Source organism: Cygnus olor, chromosome 9, assembly GCF_009769625.2.
Source record: "Cygnus olor isolate bCygOlo1 chromosome 9, bCygOlo1.pri.v2, whole genome shotgun sequence".
NCBI classification, from domain to species: domain Eukaryota; kingdom Metazoa; phylum Chordata; class Aves; order Anseriformes; family Anatidae; genus Cygnus; species Cygnus olor.
The window spans coordinates 4,585,618-4,609,978 of NC_049177.1; the positions used below are offsets into that span (position 1 = coordinate 4,585,618).

Sequence of the window (24,361 nt, forward strand, 5' to 3'; positions counted from 1 at the left end):
GTTTATTTCCTCTTTCCCTGCTGCTTAAGAGGGAAGGTAGATCTGACTTCCCAGTGTTGGTTAGAAAATTTTTGTGGACTTCTTGTCTGTGTAAGAAACTTTGCTACTTACTTCTCTCTTTAAAAGTCTATTTCTGGTTTAATATCCTAGAATTTATTAACTTACTATCTGAGTCATTGGAAGTTTACCGATGTTCGGGTCCTCGCAAGCTGTTATAGCCAGACACTGTTTCGCAGACATGCTTCCAGCAAGACTTGCTGAATGAACCTGTTGAATCAGGTGTTGTGTATCATTTGTAGTGAGATTTATCTCCTGCCTGCAATGTGTAAGTCGACCACCTTGTGCACCCAAGGAAGAGTGGCTGAAAAGCTGAACAGTGACCCTAACGTCTCTCCTGCTAATCTCTGGCAACAAACTCGATGATGGCAATGGTAGTGGTGGGACATGGGATAGGGAGGTATGTGCAGTGCCAACCCTTCCCTTCTATGTCAGAACTAAAGCACTCATGTGAATTTCAAGGCCTGAACTTAGCACATCATTTTTATGCACAGGTGCACACAATAGTAATTTATATTGTAAAAATAATTTATAAATCCCTATGTGCATACAACGCATACGTACCATTAAAACCATAGCCCTAGTCCTCTGTGTGAAAATGCACAAACTGCCTTGTGAACTCTAGCTGATCTCTGGTCCTCCCTCTAGTGATCAAATGTATTGTTTAACTCTTTTGGACAGTACCTACATCACTGACGGGCACTCTGTAAATATAGCTAAATCCATCCTGGCAGACTTCATTATCTTATTTTACATGGTTTTCTGTGTCAGACAACAACGTTTTTCTCCTAACCTAACAAAATCATCCAACATCATTCAGGTTTATTCTCTTAGTGGTCGTACACGTTGTGCATTCAAAATAACCACCTCCGCTGTCTGCGGGGCTGTACAGAGCTCCTGGAGCAGCAGGTGAGGTGCTGTAGTCTGAGGTTCCCGTTAGGGAGCTGCTGCAATCGGTCCATCTGACATCTTCAGACCTATGCCTGCATTTTTCTCCCCTGACTACGGCTGACTCACTGACTGCATCTTCCCCGAAGTGCGTTGGAGAAGCAGCCAGCTTACGGGTGACACTTGCTGCCCCCTCTTTCCCCTGGCAGGGTGACTGATGGGCAGATCTCTGAGCCTGGTGAGGGGCGGTGAGCTCCCCAGGGACCGCGCTGTGCCATGCTCAGCAATAAAGAGCTGCTGTGAGCACAGCGCTGGAGATGTTTTGCTGTTTCGGTCGGTCTCATGGTGGCCGTGGAGCCAGCCTGTAGCTGTACTTTGCTTTCTGTGTGCTTTCTTTCACAAGCTCTGAAAGTAGAAACTTGCAGAAACAGCTGGAGCTGCTGGGTGAGAAGAAAACCATATCAGGAACTGATTTGAATGGGAGTAACAAAAAGTTGCTGACCGGGAGGTCAGGGCTAAGGTACGTCATGTTTAACTAGTCTGTTTACCTTCTGTACTACTTTCAGGATGTTTCTTCATATATATATTTTTAAGTGGAAAATCTGGGGGTGGTTCTTTCCTTTCTCCTTGTAATCTCTGGGTTTAGTTAAGCCCACAAAAATGCTGGGAGAAATTGCTTAATCCCACTGAAGTCTGTCATCATTTTCCAGCTCTAGCTCGATACAAATTTTTGTTTGATTTTTGAGGAAACCGTCATTTGAAATGTTTTTTAGGCCACGAAAGAAGATGATAAGCTGTACATGCTATGGAAGACTTTTTAATAAAAAACATTGCAAAAGCAGTGTTCTGTACCTCCACTTTTCAGGGAAGGTAGAGGCAGAGTGCCGGAGCGTGCGGCGGAGCGGGCTCAGTGCGCTGCCCTGGCTGCCCCAGTGCAGCTCTCACCATATATAGCCAGCAGCTCATGCTTTCTGCCATGCTACCCTTTGAGACTTCAAAGATCTCGCTCCTGATGCAAAGCTGAGCTTCCAGTCTTCGTGGTGTTGCTGCAGCATGCTCCAAAGGAGGTACTTAGTGCGTTGTTTCTTTTAACTTTGTCTGAAATCACCTTTCTTTGAAAATACACATTGTGCTCTGGGTGACTGTCCATGCACTTGGTGGGGCAGGGCTTGTAGTGGAACAAAATAGATTGATAGGTGTCCACAGGCCCTGGTTTTCCTGAGAAGTTACTGGGGAGAACCCTTTTGTGGCCAAAATATCCAGGACTCAGCATCCATCCTTGATCTCTGGAAGCCGTCTACATAATTCTCAAACGTTGAGGTTTGTTTCCAGCTCACAAGTTTCCTAAACTGCTGTTGTTTAAGCAGCCTCTTAACTAGGTCTTTCTTACAACGATGATAGTGTATTAAAAGGGCCATCTGTACTACCTGAATAAGCACCATGCTTATTCTTCCATCCTTCCCTTTGCTCTCCATCCTTCTGAAAGATCTGCTTGCAAATGTGGTAGGTGTTTCTGCTTAAGTCACCGCTTAACCTAGAGAAATGAGATCTTTTATAGCACTTTTGCTTTCATTTCAGGCTAATAGCTGACACTGAACTCTGCCTAAAAGCACCCAGTATCATGTGGCTGATCCGAATATACAAAGTCAGTAGTTTTGCTAACAAATTCTAGCACAAATTCTGAAAATGCGTATGTTTCATGTCCCAGATGTGATCATGAACCTTCCTTGGTTACAGCAAAGTACTCATGTGCCTGTATAACATTTCCCCGCTTTTTCTCAGTTAAAGCTTGACTTTAGTCAAGCCTTAGCAGTAAGGCAACAAGGTACAGTTTATCAGGCTGGGAAGGTTGGTATTTCTTGGTGGCAGAAGCTGCACAGAAAAGTTGCTTAAGTAGAGCTTGTTGGGAGTTCACCCTCACTATTTCCTCAGACAAAGATGTGATTTCAGCAAAAAATAGTATTTCTTTAAAAAAAAAAAAATCTTGAGTTGGAGGAGAAAGGAAATTCAATTCTCCATCAAGGAAATCAGAACGAGGCGTTTCCTCTGGGAAAAGTCGATGAAATGCTGATACTTGTCTGCTGTTACAACAGTGGCCTGGCGCCAGTGCTCTGGCTAAACCGCAGTAGCTCAGCGTTATCCTGTGATTACAGCCTGCTGCGGGGTAGGTACTGGGCTTAGGGGCTTGTCACACATGCAGTGAGAGGCAGGAGGCCGCCGAGCTTGGTTTCACAAGGGCCCAACTGAGCAGGTTCCTGTCAGTGATTCCCCAGGAGAAAAATTTTAGCCAGGAATACTCTGAACTCTCATGCTTCAAGAAATGTTGTGATAACATGACCTTTCGCGTTCCGGTTTAGAACAAAGCCAGATGGAGCTTCGAATGGGAGAAAAGCGTGATTCCTGAACTGTCACCCATGGCCCACCTTAAGGTCTGGTAAGGCCAGCTTGATCAAATAGATGCACGGGGACCCTAGAGACATTCAAAGGTTGAGCCAAAATATTCTGTGAGGACTGTGATAGAAATGGCTGGGGCAGATTGTTCCTCCGTCATCAGCTCTGCCTTAAAGAAAGCACTGCTGTTTTAAATGAAGAGTGAGTAAGTGCCTTTGAAGGATATAGCAGGTCAGTGCATTGGCTGAGGACCACAGCAACAGCTCCAGCTTCGCCCTGTGCAGTGTGTTTCCACCTTGCAGAGTACAACAGCAACAAGCTGTATTTAACCAGCACCTCCGTGCACCCCACGAAAACAGTCTCTGCTGGCTGCAGCCCCGAGTCGAGGCTGGAAGCATCATCGTGGTGCTACGTGGTCAGGAGAAAGGGGCACGTGGGATGTGAGAGGCAGGTGGAAAACCTCATGCTGGAAGTGTGGGATACGCAACTTTGCTGACTTGCTTGGAAGGCGTCCCACCTCGTTCTCCATGTCACAGGTCTGCTGCTGGGTGGTAGGTAAAGACTGAGCTTTTCTGTCCAATGCTGGGAGCGCAAGCTGACACGTCATCGCTTTCCTTTCCTTCTTCTTGGCTGTGTTTCTGCTGGCTGGGGGTGTTGCGAGGATTCTCTCACGGCATGCAGTGCTGAGGTATTCCAAACTGACTGTGGAGGATGTTCCCCGTGGCTCAGCGGAGCTGTATAACAGGATAAAGTTGGATTATTTTGCCTTAGCAGGAATCACACACCTGGGTCATAACAGATAAAGCAGACTTGGTCCAGAGGGCACACAGAAGGCTCCAAGCATCGCCCCACTCCAGCCCCACTTGGAGGCTTGAATAGGCACCAAGTGCTGAGTTCAAATACCCATCAGCATGGCAAATAAAAGAAGTTTCTGTACAGAGGATTAACACAAAGCTGAAGCCCTACTGGTTTCTTTTGAAACTTCCTTAGGAAGAGTAGTCACAGCCAGCTCTTAAAGCTCATTTTACTCAGAACATCTTATAAAATTATGTGGTAGATGAGGAACATATGTCCCTTTTGCCTGTTTCATTTTGCCCTACTTTAGCTCCTTTCTTTCACAAAGCCTGCCTTTTGCAGTAAGTCTTAGCCTGATGTAAGGGATCCTTCTCAAATCTACATTGTTTCCACCCTAGTTAAGTGTGGAGAAAATATTGCTCAACATGACCTTAAAAAGTGAGCATAAGAAAAGACTCATCTGGATCTTTTGTGATAAATTGCCTTTTCCTTTTTTCTCTGTTAATTAACTGGGTTGAAGTAATCCCAACTTGTACAATCAGCTGTGAAAAAAAGCAGCCAGCATTAAATGTGATAGCTGGAAAATGCACACTATGAGGCTGCCAGTGGCGATGGCAAAAGCTGGGCAGATGCCCACACCAACTTAGTTTTGCTGTTTGTGTGGGGAGAGCACGATGCTCGGCTGGGATGGGCTCTGTTATGGGAGGTGTCACATGAAGGTGGAGCAGCACCGTGCTGCAGAGAGACAGGAGACAGGGCAGGGACATGCTTGGCAGAGTGAAACACGTGGCATGTGGAAGCAGAAATACCAGGTTAGGGCTAGGATTCACTTGGGGGTTGGGGAAAAAGCAAAGGACAGGGAGAAGCTTGTGAGGTGAAGAGGCTGAGAGAGGTGGTGAGACCAGCCTCCTTCAGAGGCCATGGCAATTGGGCAGCACCCCTTCCCAGCCTGCATTAATTGTCAAACACACAGCTGGCAGACGTGCATGCAGCTGGCCACGCACTTTCTGTTCCTTTCCCAGTGTCAAACGACAGCTCTGCCCTCTGCAGAAAGTGATGTGAGGATTTCCTGCTGGCTTCAGGCTGCTCCACAGCCTTACCTGACCTCTGCCTGGGCTACAAGCAAGCCTGAGCTCTGGAAACTCTCAGGTGTGTTAAGCTGAGAAGCATGAAGCTCATCCCAGAGCCATGCTCACTGCGGGCCATACGAGCAAGCGCTGTCCCAGCTCTGGCAGAGACACCACGGGGCACGAGGACAAGCAAGGCACACACTGTCTGGACACGAAGGACATCGTCCACCTGCCCCTGTTTCTTCCAGGTGCAGAAAGCTCGTGTTTGGAGAAAGCCCCCTCTACCAGGTCCGTTACTGGCTTCCTCATCGGTGAGGGACCTTTGGCACAGCCACCTGGCATGCCAGGCGTGGGCTCGTTAACTTAATCTGCCACCCGGGGTAAGGCTGTTAATAGTGTTTCTTTGTGGTGATGCAGGGATTGCTTTTTGGCTTCTTGCTCTGCTGTAAGCATTAGCTCCCCCGCTCCTTCCTGGCTGCATTCATCCCCACCAGCAGGAAACCCCAGATGCTGTGCAGTGAAAGGTGCTTTTGGGGATCCTGGTGTCCGCAGCTGAGAAAAACCGCTTACAGAATGACTGCACTGAGTCATCCGCTCCGGGAGCAGCCTGTGCCGGCTTCTGGAAATAGTTACAGCTCTTAATTTCCCAGGGCGATCCCTCCAAGCAGTTCATCTGCCCTAAGAGGAAGCATTTGCTGTACGTTTAGGCAGGAGATGAATTGCTCGTGTTTCTAATCGGGGGATGCAGCGGGGCCGGGGCGTGCCCAGGCGGTGGCCCCAGGGCTGGCAGCGTGGTGGAGCCTGGGGTCTGGGTGCCGTAGCAGGGACAGAGACGAGCCTACCGTTGCAGACGGGTGCTGCAGCACGGCGAGGTGCTTGGTACATCTGTCCCCATCCTCGAGGCGAGAGCAGCCGGTTCCCAAGGGGGCTCACCCAGCGCTGCGCTCCTGCGGAGGGAGCACCAACAAGGCTTTGTGCGACACCAAGGTCTTCAGCAGGAAGGAAGCGAAGGGGAAAATAAGTCTTTCAGAACAGATGAAAAATCCTACTGAGGTGCAGCAGGCAGGGAAGGCCGCGCTTACACGCTGAATAGGAGGAAGGAGGAATCATTTCCTCGGGCCTCCTTTTGTGCCTGTTAAATAACTGATGCCTTTCTAGATCTATAGGCTCGTTTAAGCCTGAGCACCTGGAAAGCTCTTGGCTGCATTTAGGCCAAAGAAAACATGTTTTTGCTGTTAAAATAACTCTTCTTTTATCCCATCAGCCTCTGCATTTCTTGCAGACCCTGCTAATGTTAACAAAAGTAAATTTGGGCTCTTTTCTCTGTTCTCCTCATGTGCAACCGTTTAGCTGGCCGAAGGTTATAGAAAGCTTCTGGAGAACACCAGACCTCAGCAGAGAGACGTGTCCTGTCCTGGGGCTGGGAGGTAAAATCTCGCTCAGCCTCTTGTGGATCACGGCACCCTCTGGAGCGGGAGCACCCCGGGGTGGCCCCCGTGCAGGGCTGGGGGGCTGCAGGTGGCACCGCCAGGGCTGGCTGCTGGCATCGCTCGGAGCTGCTGCTGCCAAGTCCCCGCGCTGGCAGGGAGCAGGAGAGCGAGCTGCAGAGGGAGCCGCGCTGTTACGAGGTGACAGGAACAAGACCTCAAGCCACGGCCAGTAACGCGCAGGTAAAAATATACTTTTCATTACGAACCAAAATAAGGGTGGGACCGAGAGTGGCTCTTTCCTCCTTTTTCCAGTATTACTTCATAGAGCACTTGTAGAAGACATCCCCTTCCATGGAATTTGTGCTTGGCTGACGAATTTGTGACGTCTTCGCACAAGGGCTCATTGAAAGATGCCCTCGATCCAAGGTGCCACCAGTTCCTGGGAGAGCGTCCCGTCTGTGCTGCTCTCCGTGAACCCACCCTCAGGACACCGCGGCATGAGGTGGGTGGGGACAGCTGGGTGCTGGAGGCTGCGGGGCTGCCAGCGTCTGGCCTCGAGACATCCTACAGCCGTCATCCACGAGGCGCTGGTAACGGAGCTGGGCTCCACGGGCAGAGTCCGCACCCCAGCGAGCGTGTTGGCCTCTTGTGCAAGATGAATCATTGCCCTTGCTTTTGGCATTATTATTATTTTTTTTTAATATCCCGTTTAGTGAACTGGTGAATCAGCAGTCAAATAAGGAAATAATAACATGGTGAATTAACCCTTTCAAACTCAGGTGCATGAAATTAGACATACAGAGCAGCGGCTTGATTTCCACGTGCTTTGTAATAAATGTCAGCCCTGATTCAGGCCTTCCTGCATGCACCCAGCCGCTGGCACCCAGCTCCAGGCTGCCAGCAGAGATGGGGTGAGGCAGGCTGTGCTTTCCAGCCCTCAGCTCCTCGCCTGGATTAATGGCAGAGGAGAAGGAAGGTGTTAAGGAGGGATCCGGCCTCCAAAAGGACCTCTCCAGGTCCCGTACTCCCGTGCCTCTGATGGGAATATTTGCCAGGCTTGTCAGGGGTACAGCGGTAGGCTTGGTGGCTCATCCTTGCTACCCTAGCTGTTGGCTTAGTGAGTTGTGTGGGGTTGCTCATTTTCCTTAGGCTCTGGAAAACTGCTTGGAGGGATCCCACTGCAAGGCCGAGCAGCTTTTCTTCCGTGATTGCTGTTTTCTCCTGCAATACATGAGCAGACCCGTCCCGCTGTCCTAAACAGAGAGGATCTGTGCTTTTCCTGCCTAACTGCTGGAAGGCAAAATGTGCATGGCACAGCATCCCTGCGGGGCTGGGGACAGCTGTGGTGGTTGTCAGAGCCATCACGAAGGGAAGCCTGGATTTCCCCACCTACTCCAAAACCGGCGCTAACTACAGGAAAGGGCAAGGTGCGGGCGGGAAGCGTGCTGCACTGCTGCGAGCATGGCTTTGTAGGAATGAGCCCGGTGCTGCCCTCAGCCCTGCTCCCCAGCTGAGCACTGACGGCTTCTGAGCAGCCACCTGGGGTAGCCTGGGCGAGACCCGATGGGGTCTCATCCTGCACGGTCCCGCTGGCACCTCCTGCCTGCAGCTGCAGGGGTGCAGAGCTATTGCGGTGCTGGCCACGGCTCGTGTTCCCCGACGTGCCTCGTGCTGCCAAACAGCAACACAAAGATTCGGTTCCTTTCCCCATACAGGGAACCTTTATAATTATTATTTTTAAAGTGATTAATGGAGTTGTTCCTATGTTTACTGCTACAAGGTCAAACCATTTGTTTGCATGGGGTGTGCTCATGTAATCTTTCTCAGCTAGCCTCCTTAAAAGAATTCTTAGAGGTTTCTTTGGGAAAGTGTTGCAGACACACTTGTGCATGACATATTTATGCATAGTGACTGATCTGCATTCAGCCCTGCACTGTAGTAACAACTGATAGGTTGTAATGTTTATAAATGTTGCTCTGAGGTTTAAATTTAAGAGACAAGCCTAGGAAATAGATCTTATTACAGCACACTGTAACCAAATATTTCCCAATAAAGAGAAATAAAGAGAACCAATTTTATATCTGGCCGTTAACGTTCTCCCAGATGTTGCGTACCATATGCCAGCATTTTTTAGTTCTAAAGCAAGCTGCATTTGTAGCATCTACAAACCCACTGATTTCTTCCCCTCCTTTCCCACTGCCCGTGCTTTTGACAGATAATGGCAGACATGGCAGCAACTGCTGATAGTGCTCGTGGGGAGCATGGCACAGCCAGGTAGAGATGCTGGAGGTATTGATCCCTACGTTACTGCTACATGCTTGCTACTTCAGCAGTACATTTAGATTCCCTAGAACTCAAGTTTTTACTGGAAAAAAAAAATGTATTTACTGAAATATTGAAATGTCTTATCTGGTTTTGTTTTCAGTCTGAATCTCAGTGATTCACACAGAGATGAGATTTATTGGAGGCCTGGATGCCCAGTTCTATGTGCGTTATTTCCATTGGCTTGAGAGCAGATTGAAAACTGGAGAACTGGACATTTGCGTAGTCCAAGAAATGAACTAGCATTGGATTATTTTTTTCCCCCTCTGAGTTATGCTGACAGCAGCCATAAGATCAAGGCTGAAAAGTTTATTTACTATGTAAAGACCATATTTTCCCTTCTTATCCCAGCTTTTCTTGGCTTGCATTGCTTGGCGGTATCCACTTAACCACTAACACCCAGAGGCTGGGATGAAAAATGAACATGCAGAAGAATATTGGAGATTTAAGTGGGTATGGTTCTAAGAAAACCAGTGGAAAATATGTTTACTCCAAGCATCTGTAGCACCTAATTGAAGCAATGATATTTTCTGTAGCACCTAATTGAAGCAGTGATATTTTCTGTAAGAACACAGGGAATGCTTTTCTGCTTTCTCTTCGGATTTGAGTTTTGCTTTGAATCGATATGACATAATCCATGGAATTGTTTTTTTACAGCTGCATTAGAAACTTTCTGCCAATAGACAAGGATGTGTTAATCAGGGTGAAAAAGCTTACATTCATTCAAGCTTTGCTGATTTCTTGACTCTTTGTTAGGAACTGTTGCTTCCTCCTAATTTACTGAAATCTCGTATTCAGTAAACACTATTATTTTTGAGCTATTAATGTTGCTATAAATTTGAATGGCTAGAAGAAGGTGGCAGGATGTGATTAAAAGGGAGCTGATCTACATCTGTACATGAAATCATTGCCGACACTAAATGTGACAGCAAACGAAACGCGTATTTATGTGCCCATAAAGGATGATCTAGTGCTACTCGGTCTGCTGTATTGGCATCACCAAGGGATTTCTGTGAAACTAACTTAGAAGAACGTACAGGATCCTGTATCGCCTCTAGGGCATCTGCGAGTGTTGCTGGTTGGTAGTTGGCTTGCTAGTATCACTTCTCTTGGGCATCTCTGATCTGAAGGCCAAGTTACTCCCGTTGTCCCCTTCAGAGCCCATGGCGTGAGCTGATATGCACGTGCTGTGGTTTTAATTAAACGCTCCATCATCCCCAGGCATTTCAGCTAGCAGCTCCTTTGCTCCTCTCCCTCCCTGGCCAAGGAGGCAACAACACTTGGGGTCGCAGCCAAAACAGTGGGACCTTTTGGGGTCTGTGCTCACCGTACCGCTGCGGCTCTGCCGGCTCATGCTGGTTTGTGCTGCCAGACCTTCTTGCCAAAGTTTGGGAAAACGTGTTTCCACACCTCGATGGGGAACCCGGCCCTCCATTTCCCTGCCTTTTGTCACATGTGCTTAGACAGGAGCTGCTTCAGAAGTGACCTTTTCGTTTTTCTCCAAAACACAAATTTACATTTCTCACAGACCTTTGAGGATGCAAATCGAATGAGATACATTTTAAAGATCATCTGCTCGGCATCACAGCCCTGGTCTGTGCCATCTGGAGGAGAGGAGCAGCCTGGAGCTGGGCGGGGTGGGGAGCAGTGCTGGGGCTACACGCACTGGCGGGGATGAGCTGCAGTGGAAGGGGACTTAATGGGCACCGTGGTCACATCCATCGCAACAGTCTGATAGTGCCACCAGGGTGACTGGAAAAAAGCTAGATTTTATCATTTAATCAACCGTGTCATTTTACAGATGTATTTTGGAGATGAGCAATGGACAGAAGTAGCTGCTGATGCAAGTGGCTGAGAGGAGCAGGCACTTTATTCTGCAGAGCAGTGACCAGAGCCCAGCTGAAAGCAGCGTGGCCGTGTTCGGGCTGCACAAGCAGGGCAGCACTGACTTGAACAAGAGGCAGCATCGTGAGCATGCTGAAACCAGCGCTGCTGGCACCGCTGCACCAAGCAGTGCCCGGCTTTCACAAGCCTCTGCAAAACAAGAGAAATGTAATACCCACCTCGTTACCAGCACCAGTTCCCAAACTTCTCAGTGAAGAGCTGAAAGAAAACTCACATCCCTCCCTGGACAAAGCTTTGCTGCTCTTCTGCTGTCCGGCTGTGAGTTCGAGAGGTGCATGCCGCTCGGGGATAGCTCCCCATGCCCACAAGGAGGTGGCTTCACACCACGCCTGAGGGACCTGCTGAGGCTGCCAGATCCCCACCGGGCTGTTCTGGAACATGTGGTGACAGCAGTTGGTGGCCAGATGAGAGGGGGTCTGCAGATAGCCAGTGCCAACAGGTATTTCTAAAATTGGTCTGGAAAATGTGTTGTTACAAAAATGTATTCTTGCAAATACCTTCAACCTGCACTGCAGCCTCTGGGTGAGGCCACGAAAGAAGTCTGCAACGTGAGGCATAAAATACAAAATATTTATTTAAATAATCAAAGCATTACAATTCTGTCTCTTTTCCAGTAAGCGTAAATAAATAGCAGTTCAGAGCTGTGTTGAAATGCATGGAGCGAGGTGCTGGGAGAGCTATTTAAGAAAAACAAACAAAACAAACAAACAAAAAACCAACACTATAATAGTTACCCATTTATTTGCTCTTTTAATGTGAAGAAGGCTTCAGCAGGCTCCAGAGAGCCCTTGCCTGCTCCCCACAACAGTGTCGGGGGCAAGCATCTGCACAGGGAGAAATATCAATTCTGCAGTGGAGGGCGGTCAGGCTTTGGGGCTTTTCTTCTGTGTGCTCAGCCAGGATGAGGCGTGCACACTCCTTCCAGATGAAATTAATGTGGGTCTGCTGGCATCACTTCTGTAAGTATGTGACAGGGCTTGCCATCAATTTGAGCAAGTCTTAATTTTGATTGAAATTTGTTTCTGAAACATCCAACAAAGCCAGCAAAGACAAAAGCAGGTCAGTGAAGCAGAGTTGAAGGCACTTAAACCAAAAAATAAAAATAAAAAATGCCCAGGGTTCTCTTTAATTTGCAGTTTATCTGCAATTTAAAAGAGTAATCACAGCCATGCTGAAGAGGCATAAACACAGCTTGGAGAGCCATCAAAATCTGGGTCATGGCTTCAGCTCTGCCTGGGGATCTTGTTAGGTGAAGGAGGGAGCGTCGGCGCTGCTCCTGGTGCCCGGCGCGGAGCGAAACCCGGCGGGCTCAGCACAGCGCTCAGCAGCTCCTTTGCGGACCCATAACCGGGTAACGTGAGCCAGCGCTGCGCTGAAATTGCTAAATAACGACTGAGTCATGATGTTCAGTAAACAGGAAGGAAATCTTGGGTTTTTTGCCTGGAAGCTTAGCACTGCAAGCAGGACCTGGAGGCTCTGCCGGCAGCAGCCTGCCTGCCTTTCAGGTGTGTGGCGGGGAGCGCTGAGCTGTCATAGTCCTTAGCTAAACCCACGTCTCTGGGGAGAGGCTAGCATTGATCCACGGCCATCTGATTTGGAATGTGAGCATGACTTCTGCAGAGCGGGAATCTATTCTGTATTTAAGGCCCAGTCTGGCCTTCCAAGCAAAACACGTGAAAAGAGAAGATTTAAACAGGAAGGGTTTGATATTTCTCTCTCCCTCATAAATTTCTGTAGGTCTTGTTGCTGCTAATTACTGGAGATCCCAGCACAAGAGCTTTTCTCCCTAGCAAACCAGCTTCTCGTGTTCCCCGTACTTCAGTTAATCAGCCCCAGTCTCCTGCTCTGTTTATTTAACTTTTAAAGCCCTAGCTGAGTGCTGGTGACACGTGTCACCCGAGGGCCGCACGGCAGGGCCCAGGCCGTCCCCGCAGAGCAGCTGGAGGGTGGGAAGAAGCAGCGGGCACTTTCTGCTGCGTCCCCTGGATGTGAGTTTTTGGATGCTGAGTGGCCACCAGTGTGGCTTGCTGTTTGCCTGAGGCAGTCAGCTCGGGGGACGTGGCCGGCTGCCCTTTGGAAGGGGCCCTCTGGGAAGAGGCCCTCTTTCTCGCTGTGCATACCTACTGCACCCGCTGCTTCTCATCAGATGCTCGGGCTTTACCAGATGCAAAACTGCATGCATGGGTGTCAGGGCCTCTCTGCAGCTCGTTTCTAAATTGCACAGCAGCCATGTCTTTCAACCAGGTGCCAAAGAGGCCTCTGCCCTGAGCAGCCAGAGCAGAAAGCCCCAGCTTGTGCTCCCTGATGGTCCATGCTGCAGCATCTCTGGTAAGGAGCCCGGCATGTGTGGGGCTGAGAGCTCAGTGCTGACAGTGCGTTGGGCCTGCTGAGCGAGATTGGGAGATGGCTTTTCTCAAAATCTGCATTTAATTGATTGTAAGTGGGGTTTGTTTGTTTCTTTGTTTGTTTTGGCCGTGTGTTTGGGGGTTTTTGATTTGTTCTGCCATGCAAGAAGAACTAAGTCACACTGATTTTTCTTTCTTTCTTTTTCTTTTTTTATTTTTTTTTTCATTTTATTTCTATTTTCTCCATTTAAAATAGGTCCCTAGATCACTTAAGACTTTGGCCATTGTATAGCTTTCTATGGTGCCACATGGCTACAGGCTCCAGGGCTATGGTCATTGAAAAAATCCTCCTAAGGGAATTCCTAAGGGAATTTTCTGAAAGGATGAGGTTTGCTATAAGGTATCTTAGTCGTGCTCATGCAGGCATATTGTTACTACAGAAGAGATTTCTTGGCAACCGTGGGCTCCTGGGCTTATATTTCAGCATCAGTGAAAGAGGCTGTAAAGAGCAAGAGCTCTTCGGAAAGTCCCCCTTGGGTTCCTGATATGACAAAACTACCATTTGACCTCAAGCCAAGTATGTCTCAAGTATGAGACCCTCTCTGTTTCTAAAGTGATTTGAGACATGCACGTTTCTGTAGAAATGCAAGCCGGGGCTGCTGTATGATGCCCTGTAGCCCAGTGGGTCTGGAGGAACTGGTTCGCTGCCCATAGCCAAAAAAGCAGTTCTTCAAAGCAGTGCCTGTCACAGCTTCCTTTGCTGTGGGCTCTTTAATTTTGTGGTTATGACCTGCAGTTTATTTCTGTGGCAACGACTGTGTTGTTGTAATAATCACATAATCACTTCACTGCTATTAGAAGAGGTTTATCTGTGAGTATCATTTTAGAAACAACGGTCTGGGTCCAGATCTTCAAAGACGCATCCACAGACACCAAGCTGCATTGATGTCAGTGAAGCAAAACGAATGCCCCCAACTGAAATAGCAAGCAAACAAAATTAAAGCTGATGTGGGTTTCTTGGGCATTGAGTCAGAAGGCAGCGAGCTGAGCACGCGGCTGTTTCTCCTCTCGCCTGCCTCAGCAGGACAGACCTACAGGGAGCCGAGGCCGTGGCCAGCACAAACGCTCTCATCGGTGCTTCACTTCACTTTTTCACTTCACTGCCAGCGCCCGTCTCTGTTTTCCCTTCCTCAAGGACTTCCATTACTCATGGACTGTTTTCCTTCCCTCTGCTAAGTGATGTACGAACTGTTTGTACACTCCAGGCTGGCTTCTGACGTCCGTCCCTTCTGTGTGCGCGCAGAGCGAGGGCGCTCCCCGCAGCGCAGCGGGTCAGCGGGCTGCCAGGCCGCAGGCTGGGCCCAGGGGGAAGGCGAGGGCTTGCCACCAGCTCTCAGGGATCAGAATTTGTCCCAGCTCCTCCAATTACTTACTAGTTTTGAACATGTCGTATCTCTTCACTGACGAGTTCAGGACGTAACATGGGCTCCACTGGGATGAATGCCGAGTGCAATCAGTGGGAGGCTAAGGGAGAAACATCTTCCCTTGGTTCAAACTCCTGAACGGCCATAGGTCATGCTTCCTAGTTCTATCTGCTGTGGGTTCTGTTCGCTTTAAGCTTTTTTAGAACATAGTCAAGGTTTTTTGTTTTCAGGTGTACACACACATGCCTGTTGAATTAAATAAATGAGCAGCCTGCCCACGTGAGGCCATCCTACCGAGGATGTGTAGGACACCACACCCACCTAGTCTTTAATGCCATGCCTTGGTTTGAATGATAGTCTTTTGTAATGTGTTGATTGACTCTATTTTAAGGGAATGCCTAACAGAAGTCAGGCTACTGCTAACATAAAATGAGCAAAGAAAAATACAGTGCATGTGCTTTCCTGAAAATTTTATTTTCTCCTGATAAGTAGGAGTAAGAAAGCCAGCACTCAGAGAACACAGCAGGTTATCAGGGAGGTTGGTTTGGCTGGCATAGAAATCATTTTTCAGATTATATGATTTTCCATTAACTATTGACTGCATAATCAGTTGGAGAAGTTAGACTCTTCTGAGAAAGGTAAGAGTCATGCAAGCTGTTTGATCCAACACGAGCACTTCATCCTCGCCTGAAGCAGCTGGGTGAATGAACATCACTTTTCTCTTCTGTGTGTGATGTGGGTTCCGAGTCAGCATTATAAAACAAGCCTCTTCACCTGCTGCTTTGCCTCATTACATTTCCATAGCCCAAATTGGATCAAGCACCAGCGGAAAAATCCCCACACCCAACAGTGCAAGCATGGGCTTGCCTCGGCCCCGTGCTCCGTAGCCAGTGGGTGCTGAGAGACCCCTTCCCGGCCCCTGGCTGCTCCTAGCACCCAACCCACAGCTCAGAAGCCCTGGGTCTGCCCGTTCTGCCCTGCGCTCTTCATGCTGGTGGTGCTCGCCTGTGTAGGTACGTGGACTTGGCAAATAATATTTGTGGCTGTATAGAGACGTTCTGCAATCTGGTCATTCATGCATGGTCTTGATTAGAATGTAGTTACCAAGAGTTGGCTCTGGTGTTATTTTTGGCAAGGTTGGGTAGGCAGAATTTGATTTTTGCTTTTTTTCTAAATGTCCTGCTTTTCCTTTTTTGTGATGCTGCAGTCTTTTCAAGGCTATTGGACTCACCACGCAACATGTGCTCCTTGTTGCCATGTGTGTTTATTTTTTGCCTCACATTCAGATTATTATTAATATTGATGCTCAAAATAATTCTTGTGCCGTTTCTAGAAGGATGTGCAAACTGAGCCACTTTCCATTTAATATTAACTGAAATTCCCTGGAATGTTATCATCTGCATGGCAACCAGCAGCCCATCTGCACCTAATGGCAATGCTACAGAGTGAAGGAGCTTTGCTTGGTAAATATGCATTGTGAAAATCCTCATCAGATCTGATCTTGGGCATGGTGGGAAAAGCCACTCTTTCCCTAAAAGCAGCAGCAGGTCCCATCACATTTCACCTGTGAATAATGGACAGCAGTGATTCACCCTGCAGTTAGTCTCATAAAAGTCCACTCTTTATTCTATAAGACGAACAGGAGTGATAATTTTATAGACAAGCGTTGTTGTTGGTAAGCCCTTTCTGGGTCAGCTTATACCAACACGTGTAACCCCTCCCGGCGTGCTCCCAGCTTCACCCAGCCTGGCAGATCTACGAGGCAGCTCAAAGGTAGGCGCTGGAGCGGGGTGTTAGAGGGGACGTGCTGGACCAGACGCATCTTCAGAGTTGGGTACAAAACTGCACATGAACCATGTATCTAAACTTAGGAGTCCTGAGCTCTACTATTTAAGGGAAAAAGAAGAGTATCAAGTGCTTGCCAGGGAGGAAGAAACATCCAAGTGCTAGTCAGAGAAAGGATCTTCACATCTGCTGGTCTTCTGCCCAGGGGTGATACCAGTGCAGGTTCCCTATTTGGGGTTATGCCTTCCCTCAAGTTAATGGTACTCTTCTGCTTACAAAAATCTGTACAGTATTTATTTTGCTGTATATTAACTATTCCTCTTCTGTTTTTTCTACATACATGGCTGCTTCAGCTGCTTTATGTGTTAATGCAGTACTTTCCATTAAGCGGTCCTATGAGTACATCAAAAATAAACACTCTTATAACAACATGCATAAGATTAAACTGTTAAACTTGCTCAAAGTATACAGTTCATAAATTAAAAGTGTTTATGCTCATACTTTAGTATTGATTTCTGAGTTTATAAATAAAAGATCTTGCCCTTAGGAAACAAAAATCATGGTTCTTTAAGCTTTTCTTTGTCAGGATGCCAAAAAATACAACTTAACATGGAAACATCACCATTTGTTCATGTCAAATGTAGTTTATCCAATTAGATGTTTTATAACTCCACTGAGTTAAACGAAGAAGGTTAATATTTTTTATTGTTTTATTTTTTCATGCTGTGTCTGTAATACACGCAAAGATAACTTAGCCTAGCAAAATATACAGTGTAATTTGGTAATGTGTTTATTGGATTCCACTAAAAGACTCTTGAGAAATTATTCAAGATTTTTGCTCTTCAACTAAAATTATTTCTTTTTCTTTTCTTTCTTCTCCTTTTCTTTTTTTTTTTTTTTTTTTTCCTGCATAATCTTTCAAGCTTTTTGTTTTCTGGAAATGTTTTAAAGAAGAGACTGTTAGAGTTGTTTTTTTTCTTTTTTTTTATTGTATTTTATTTTGTTGTTCTCTCCCCCCCGCCCCCCCTCCTCCCCCCCCCCCAGTGTCAGGAAGGAAAGGCCTTCTGGAGATGAATGTCTTTAGTTACTCATGTTTTTGAAAATTTAATTGTGTCCACGGTTCTGAAACATATATGACATCTTGCAGTATGATAAATGCCTAAGCTTCCAGTAACTTGCATTTTAAAATTGTCTTATGGAGGCTTCAGATCAGTTACAGTTTTATGGGTGTGGTTTTGTGGTAGCTTAAACGAGCAAAAAAAAATATTCATTTTTCTTGTGGAATTCAGTTTTCTGCCAGGCTGGACTCCGGAGCTCCAAGCAGCCTAAGCAGCCTGGATAAAGCTACGGACACATGAGTTTTACTGACCTGGGACAGTGGTGCCATGCCCTGTGCAGCGGCCTTGCCACAGACTTAATGATTAAGGAGAAGCAAGGCCATTCAGCCAGCTTTGGGCTGGGAACCACTTATGTGGTTCATGGTTACTTCCTAAAAGTTCCCGTAAGCACTTCAGGACGTTGCTGTGCAAATCTACGGGAGGTGACGCTTCTCAAAGGGGCCGACATCCTCCCTGGCAAAGTTGCAGAAGTTCTCCAAAGGTGAAAGTTGAAAACTGCCACCCCCTTCCTCTTGTGTAACTTATTAGCTCATCTTACTAGGCAGCAGAAGTTGCAGTCACCAGAGTTAGCCTTTTTTTCTGAAGACTCGTATTTTGTCTGCTATCGTGTTTGAACTCACTGAGTACAGGAGATCCCTTTTCACCTCTCCATGGCCAGATGCAGCTGCTGTGCTGTACAGGGACAGCCCCAATCCGATAGCCTTCCTTGCCTACTGCATCCCTGAGTGCATGGACGGAGCATTGGAAGGGTCCTTCATGGTAGGAGCAGCTCTGGGCCCCGTGGCTGGCTGGGAGCTAGTGGGGCTGACATGCAGAGAGCCCTCCATCCAGTCTATGGGCCATGCTGAGAGAGCAGAAGTGCTGGAGATCATTGTGTGTTGTGGTGCACAGTTTGTGGGGTGGCTTCTGGGAGGGACGTTGCAAGCCCTGATGACTAAGAGGGGCCTGGAAGCTAACCCCAGTGTAACCAAGGGTGTGGTTTCGTGAAAGGCTTGATCCAAAAGCAAGCTGCTTCCAACACAGGTGGTCTCTCCACATCTCACCTACCTGTTTCTGCCCTTTTCCTTCTGTCGTCTCGGGGTCCCATTGAGCCAAACACTGAGTTGGATCAGTCTGATCCAGTACAAAGCAACATGTTATGTGCATAGTGGGTTAGGTTTGTATCAGGCCATAACTAAGTATGTGGCAATCTGCCCTAAGAGCGCCTGGCTGGTGGTGGGAGAGAAATGCTAGTTCTTTTTTGGTAGCCTTCAGTTAGACTGGGTCAAGTAAAAGGAAACTGGACTACAGGGAAGCCAAGGCTTTGAATAACGCTGGGGGATGAACTGGTTTCAGCAGCTCAGGAGGCTGAAAAACAGAAAACTGTTGTAAACTCCTCATAGCTATCTCAGACAGGAACCACAAACAAATTGAGGCTTGTACCGAGCTCTGGTGAGCAGGACCGCAAGCAGAGGAGCCTTTCTTTGGAAACAGTACTTGGAGGAACTACAGCCAGGCAAAGGTGGTTTGATGGGGATAGCTGATATATTTATACAGGTCAATGATCTGGAGCCAAGGAAGGTGCTCTGGTGGTATCTCCTTCCAGTCTTGTCAAATGCTGTGGTTGCAGAGCTCTAACAAAAGGTGCTATAAGACTGCTGAGAGGAGTGGTGGCTCAGGGAGGTTTGGGGAGGAGCAGGTGGGAGACGAAAGTGAGGGATATGGAGGGAAGTGGAGAGGATGCTGTTCTTGGAGTGTGAAGAACATTTGGCAGCTGTGGGAAGGATGGAGAAGACTTTTAGGTTTTATCTGTAATGCAAAAAAGTCTCAGAGAAATCAGGACATAAAACTGAGGATAAAGGTAGGAAAAATATGGGAGATCTTTTCACAGCTCCTGTGTCTCTGTCCCATTCTTCCCATCCTCTCTGTGCCCAGTGTTGGTGCGTTACTGCTTTATACGCTCACCTGCAGCACCACTGTGTATCCTGCCTGCCCTCCTCACATGGATCACCTAGTGGGTGCTGGTGGGGCTGCTTTCTGACATGCACAAGTGAAGGCTTTGCTGGGATGGGTGTCCACCGTGCAGTGGTCATGGAGCCCCTTGCAATTCCAGGAGGAGCATCCTGCCTAGCCTCCTGTACTGTGCAGCCAGGTCAGCCTGCTCTGCCCCGTCCCAGGGAGAGGCTGCAGCACCCAGCTGCCTCAGAGAGGGATGGTGAGAGGGCGAGCGACGGGTGCCCAGCACGAGCCCTGGCAGATTTGCACAGGTACTGAGCACCTCTGGAGTCCAGACCCTGCCAACTCTGCAGTCAAAGCCATTATCACGTAAAGTAAATATGTGAAAGTAAATCATTTTAGGTGGCCTGCTTTACACAGCAACACTCTGCATGTACTGTTGCTGAAGTCTTTAATGAGTTCCTCCTACTGTAAATTCTGATCTTTTTCATTAGTATTTTTAATTCAGCACAGTGCTAGAAATGTCATCCTACTTCCCACTGTCATAAAAAATGCCCAAGGCCGTGATCGAATGATCTTATGAAAAGACACATACTCTGTTTCTTTTGTGCGTCTGCTAGTTTCTTCTAGCCTGTGTGCACTTTCTATTTTCATCCAGCCTCCTCCTCTCCTCCCCCCCTTGCAGTACATGTCTGCAGTGCCATTCCCTGCTTCACAAGCAGTTAATGCTAAAAAAACAGCGTTACCCTGTGCCTGGGCAGGTCAGCCTCAAGCACTCCTAAATCACAGCTTCCGCCAATGTTTATCGTGGCTAACAATGAGATTTTTTATGCTGAAGATAATGGTGTATTTTGCACCACGAGATAAGCCTTAGATGTAAAATCATTATTTATTTAATAGCACCATCAAAGAATATCGCTACAGAAGGGAACTTCAAAGTTTCCCAGAATAATCAGGTTTCTGGTATGCGTGCTCTTTTTTTTTTTTTTTCTTCCTGACTCCATTATAATCAGTAATAAAAGTGTAGTTACTTAGAAATCATTGAAACCATTACTATATTAGGCTACAAAGAGGGGAATTAAGCATTTGCCTAGAAGCCAGACGTGCAGCCAGCCGCAGGACTGCGGGACTAACAAGAAAGAGCAGTTTGACTCGCAGCAGCCCATGGTGCTTTGGAAACCTGCTGCTGACCTCGTCAAAGGTTTTATTTTGGGGAGGAGGAGGAAGGCTCATTGCCCCCTTCCCTATAGGATTTGCCTTACATACATGTATCCCTGGATACGCGGGGGCCCAGCAGGGCAGTCCTGCAGCATTGCGGTGTGTTGTGCCGAGGGCAGCCCCCTGCCCAGCCCCTCGCACCCCAGGTGGTGCCATGAGGAGATGTCCTTCGTGGCTCTCCCCCCAGCCTCGCCTGAGCTCCTTCCCGAAGCCTCTGAGGACGGGCGGTGGAACAAGGCCCCAGTTGATTAGGGAGCCGAGTGGCTTGGCAGAAGAATGGAGCCCTTCAGTTTAAATTCAGGCTTGTTTCCGTTTTCTTAGCCCTTCCCATGGCTTGCGGAGAAATCCCTCGCCGGTTTTTAACCCGTTGCTCTGCTGGGCCATACCGTGAGGCGCGGGCTGTCTTGGCCGGCAGTACCTCGGCGGTGGCCCAGCCCCAGGCGGCTGCAGGAGCTAGCCTGGCAGGGCCGTGTGTGGGCCAGGCTATGACGGGCGGACAGCAGAAGCTGGGGGAAAGCCCAGGGCTGGTAGCCGAACAACGCGTCCTCCAGAAGGGCTCTGCTAACACCGAGTCCCGGGTGACAAGGCAGTGGGGTCCCTGTCATGCCCTGAGCCCACATGCAGCTTGCTGGCCCCGTCTGTGTGATGGACACCAGGGTGGATTGTTCCCTGCTGCGTGCACCATGTTTGTGTTTGGCATTAATTTGCTGAGCTCTATTGCTCCAACCCAGGCGCAGTCCTGGCCACAGAATTGCCAGGATTTGACAATGGCTGTGAAGGTTTTTCAACCTGAAGGAGCAGTGCTGTTTCCTCCTGACACAGTAGGCGCGGTACCAGCACGCAGGTGTGTTGTAAGGAAGAGCAGCGCTTCCAGCCGGGCAGGGCAACAATCAAGGTCTTGTTGGACCTGGCTTCTTGTCCCAGAGTTGCCACTGGTAATGCTCGATGGCCCCCAGTAAATCATTTTACCTCTTCGTGGCTCAGTTTAGCTTTGTGAAACAGAAATAAAGTTGGTGACCCTTGGCAGAGTTGATCCAGTGTCTGCCAAGAGCAGAGGACAGGGGAGGATATGCCAGTGGTGGTTTTACGGCATGCACAAGCAGGACAACAGGCAGAACTGGAACAAAACCAGACCCCCAGTGTAGAGGAAAAAGGATGAAGCTGAGACTAGAAAAGAATATTTTATAGCAGTGACAGGAGGCAGGAAGGATAGTTAGGTGAGAGCACGTCCTGTTGACTCTAAGTAACCAGTGCTGCTGCTCTCTACGAAGAGATGCAGGTGAACTTGGTGTCCTTGTCTGATGTCCCCATCCAGGTAAATTTCTTGACAATAATGTGTAGGACCTCCTGCACAGGATCCCCCTCCTTTGGAGAGGATCCAGCTCTCCAAATGACTGCTGTTTTAAAGCCTGGCTCCTCTGGACTCCTCTAGTCAAGAGGTGTGGGTGGCACCTCCAGAGGTATCTCAGCTGGGTGTAAGGATCTGCAGCCAGGGGTCACCATACTGAGCAGGATGAGTTGGGATGGGCAAGGGTGACAGAGGCTGGATGTTTAGAGGTGTTGTACAGATTTTGTTCTTCAGGATAGTTGTGTCTCATCTGACACGACAGGAGAGACAGAATTTGTCCTTATCTTCAGCTCACCCAGTGTTGGGCCCTGTGACACCAGCAATGAAGGAAGGTGAGATGAATTGCTTTCTTGACTCAGTCAAGATGCACTTTTTTCCATTTTCCTCACCACAGCAAAACCAGAAATAAGTTAGTTGAAATGAAACCTGTCACTTAGCTACTTAGAAGTGGAGAAAAAGTGCTCAGAGCACAAGGTGGTTATTGCTGTCACTCTCCTCGCCACTAGTGTAAAGGATGCAATATTCGCCCACGGCATGGGGATGTGGCCCTAATTCCCCTCCTCTGCCTCATATGGGTCTGCTGCTGGCAGTGCCATCACCCCACGGCTTTGCTTTGGTCCCCCCACACTGGCTGCTGAGTGAGGAGCCAGAGGGACAGGGAGAGTCCATCCCAAACAGTAGCCGAGGAAGGGGCAAACTGAACTCAAGAGCGTGAGGAATGGAGGAGATGATTTTGGCTGAGCAGCACTAGGAACTAGGGAGCTACTCAAAGAAGAGCTTGAGGAAATTATTTTTCATAGGACACAGGATTTTAATGCATGCAAAATAGTTACAGCTTTTATGGGTACAATACCTGGGAGAGAAGGCAAGGGACTGCTCACAGATTTTGGTAACATATGGAGAGTTAAGAAAGAAGGTTTCCTGAATTACTAAAACAAACATGATACTCAGTGAGCTGTGTATGATTGATCTAAAAATAGTTCTGAAATTCACAAATAGTTCTGAACTTGCAGATTTTGACAAGTTGCATAAGGCATTTTCAGAAGGCAAAAGAATAAGACAGCATAACTGAATTGGAGGACTACTGGTGTCCCAAGGTACCCAATGTTCTCTATGTACTTGCAGATTGCATGAAAAGCTTAGTGGATAGAAAGAGAATATACCTCTTAGTAATAAACAAAACATAAGGTCCAATTTCAGAAATACTTTTAAGTACTATTATAATATTGCATATAATATCAAATACAAAGCTGTATTTTCCTTCTTAAATTCAACATTCTCTAAAAGTTTGTGATCTGGGTGGTGAAAAAGCATTGTCCAAAGAATATGACTGAAAGCTATTGGGGTGCAAGCACTGGTAGATAGGAGTGTCCTACCTCCATGCAGTGACAGAAGCTGCCACAGAGATTCCTGCCTATGGGATGTGGGATGTGCAAAACAGCAGGAATGCACAGTTGCAAAGAATATCCATCTGTGTATAGGCGGGGCAAAGATATGTGTCAGTTTAATCTTAAAACCAATACAGGCAATTGTCATAATTTTTCATTGAAGCAAGACTCTTGTGTACTTTAGCACTAGGGCTTGTTATGTAGCCAGCACAGAGAACAGAAGTGGGAAATTAATACAGCTCCAGTCATGCTAAAGGATGGAAGAAGAGGGCCAGGGTTTCACCATGTAGCTCTCCACCAGAAGGACAGAAGGCTTTTTACTGGTTCAGGAGCAGTTTAAAAAAATAAATAAATTATCCTGAATGCAGGAATGTATTTTGGGGGAAATAAAACTAACAATGAAAGCACATACAGCTCTCATTATAAGGGCAGATTTTTGTGGCCCAACACTTGGGCCACAGAAAGCCCTGCAATAACATGGATGATGAATATAATAACTTCTTGTACCTAGAAAGCAGAGTAGAGCACAACAGTGAATGGCTGGAAAGTGTGGTATTCTGCATGAGATTTGTGGTATTTTGTGTGCAGAACTGACTAGCAAGCACATGATGTGCGTCCTGGAAGAGGGGGGGAAGTGCTGGGACAGAAGCCTGAGCTTTCAGAGAAATCATGCTCACTGACATTAAAAGAACCTCAGCTCATAGATTTGTAGGAGAAGGACTCAAGTGCCAGATTTATAATTAAAATAGCCATGATCAAGCCATGAATAGCAAAGAAGCAGAGCAAAGGCTTTTAAGAAATGGCAACATATTGAGGGAAATCTATATGGAATATGTTGGCTCCAACTGCAATATTGAGGCAGCTGTTGAATTGCAGCCTGAAAAAGCGTAAAATATTGAGAACTAGTAACAGAAGCTCTGATTCTGATATACTTGTGTGACA

The 24,361-nt window shown here is 47.6% G+C and overlaps 1 long non-coding RNA gene across 7 annotated transcripts; it reads left to right on the forward strand.

The window, feature by feature from the left end:
- Positions 1 to 975: 975 nt before the first annotated feature.
- On the forward strand, positions 976 to 16,860 carry LOC121074802. 7 transcript variants are annotated; one of them, XR_005822537.1, is made up of 9 exons: positions 980 to 1,465; positions 1,811 to 2,012; positions 2,152 to 2,265; positions 3,303 to 3,887; positions 5,154 to 5,280; positions 5,450 to 5,581; positions 6,552 to 7,133; positions 10,755 to 11,297; positions 13,103 to 16,860. It is a non-coding gene; the product is annotated as an uncharacterized LOC121074802 (long non-coding RNA). The 7 variants fall into 7 exon arrangements; XR_005822535.1 differs by lacking the exon at positions 2,152 to 2,265 and having other exon boundaries at positions 984 to 1,465; positions 5,182 to 5,280; XR_005822538.1 differs by lacking the exon at positions 2,152 to 2,265 and having other exon boundaries at positions 994 to 1,465; positions 3,303 to 3,379.
- The last annotated feature ends 7,501 nt before the right edge of the window (positions 16,861 to 24,361 follow it).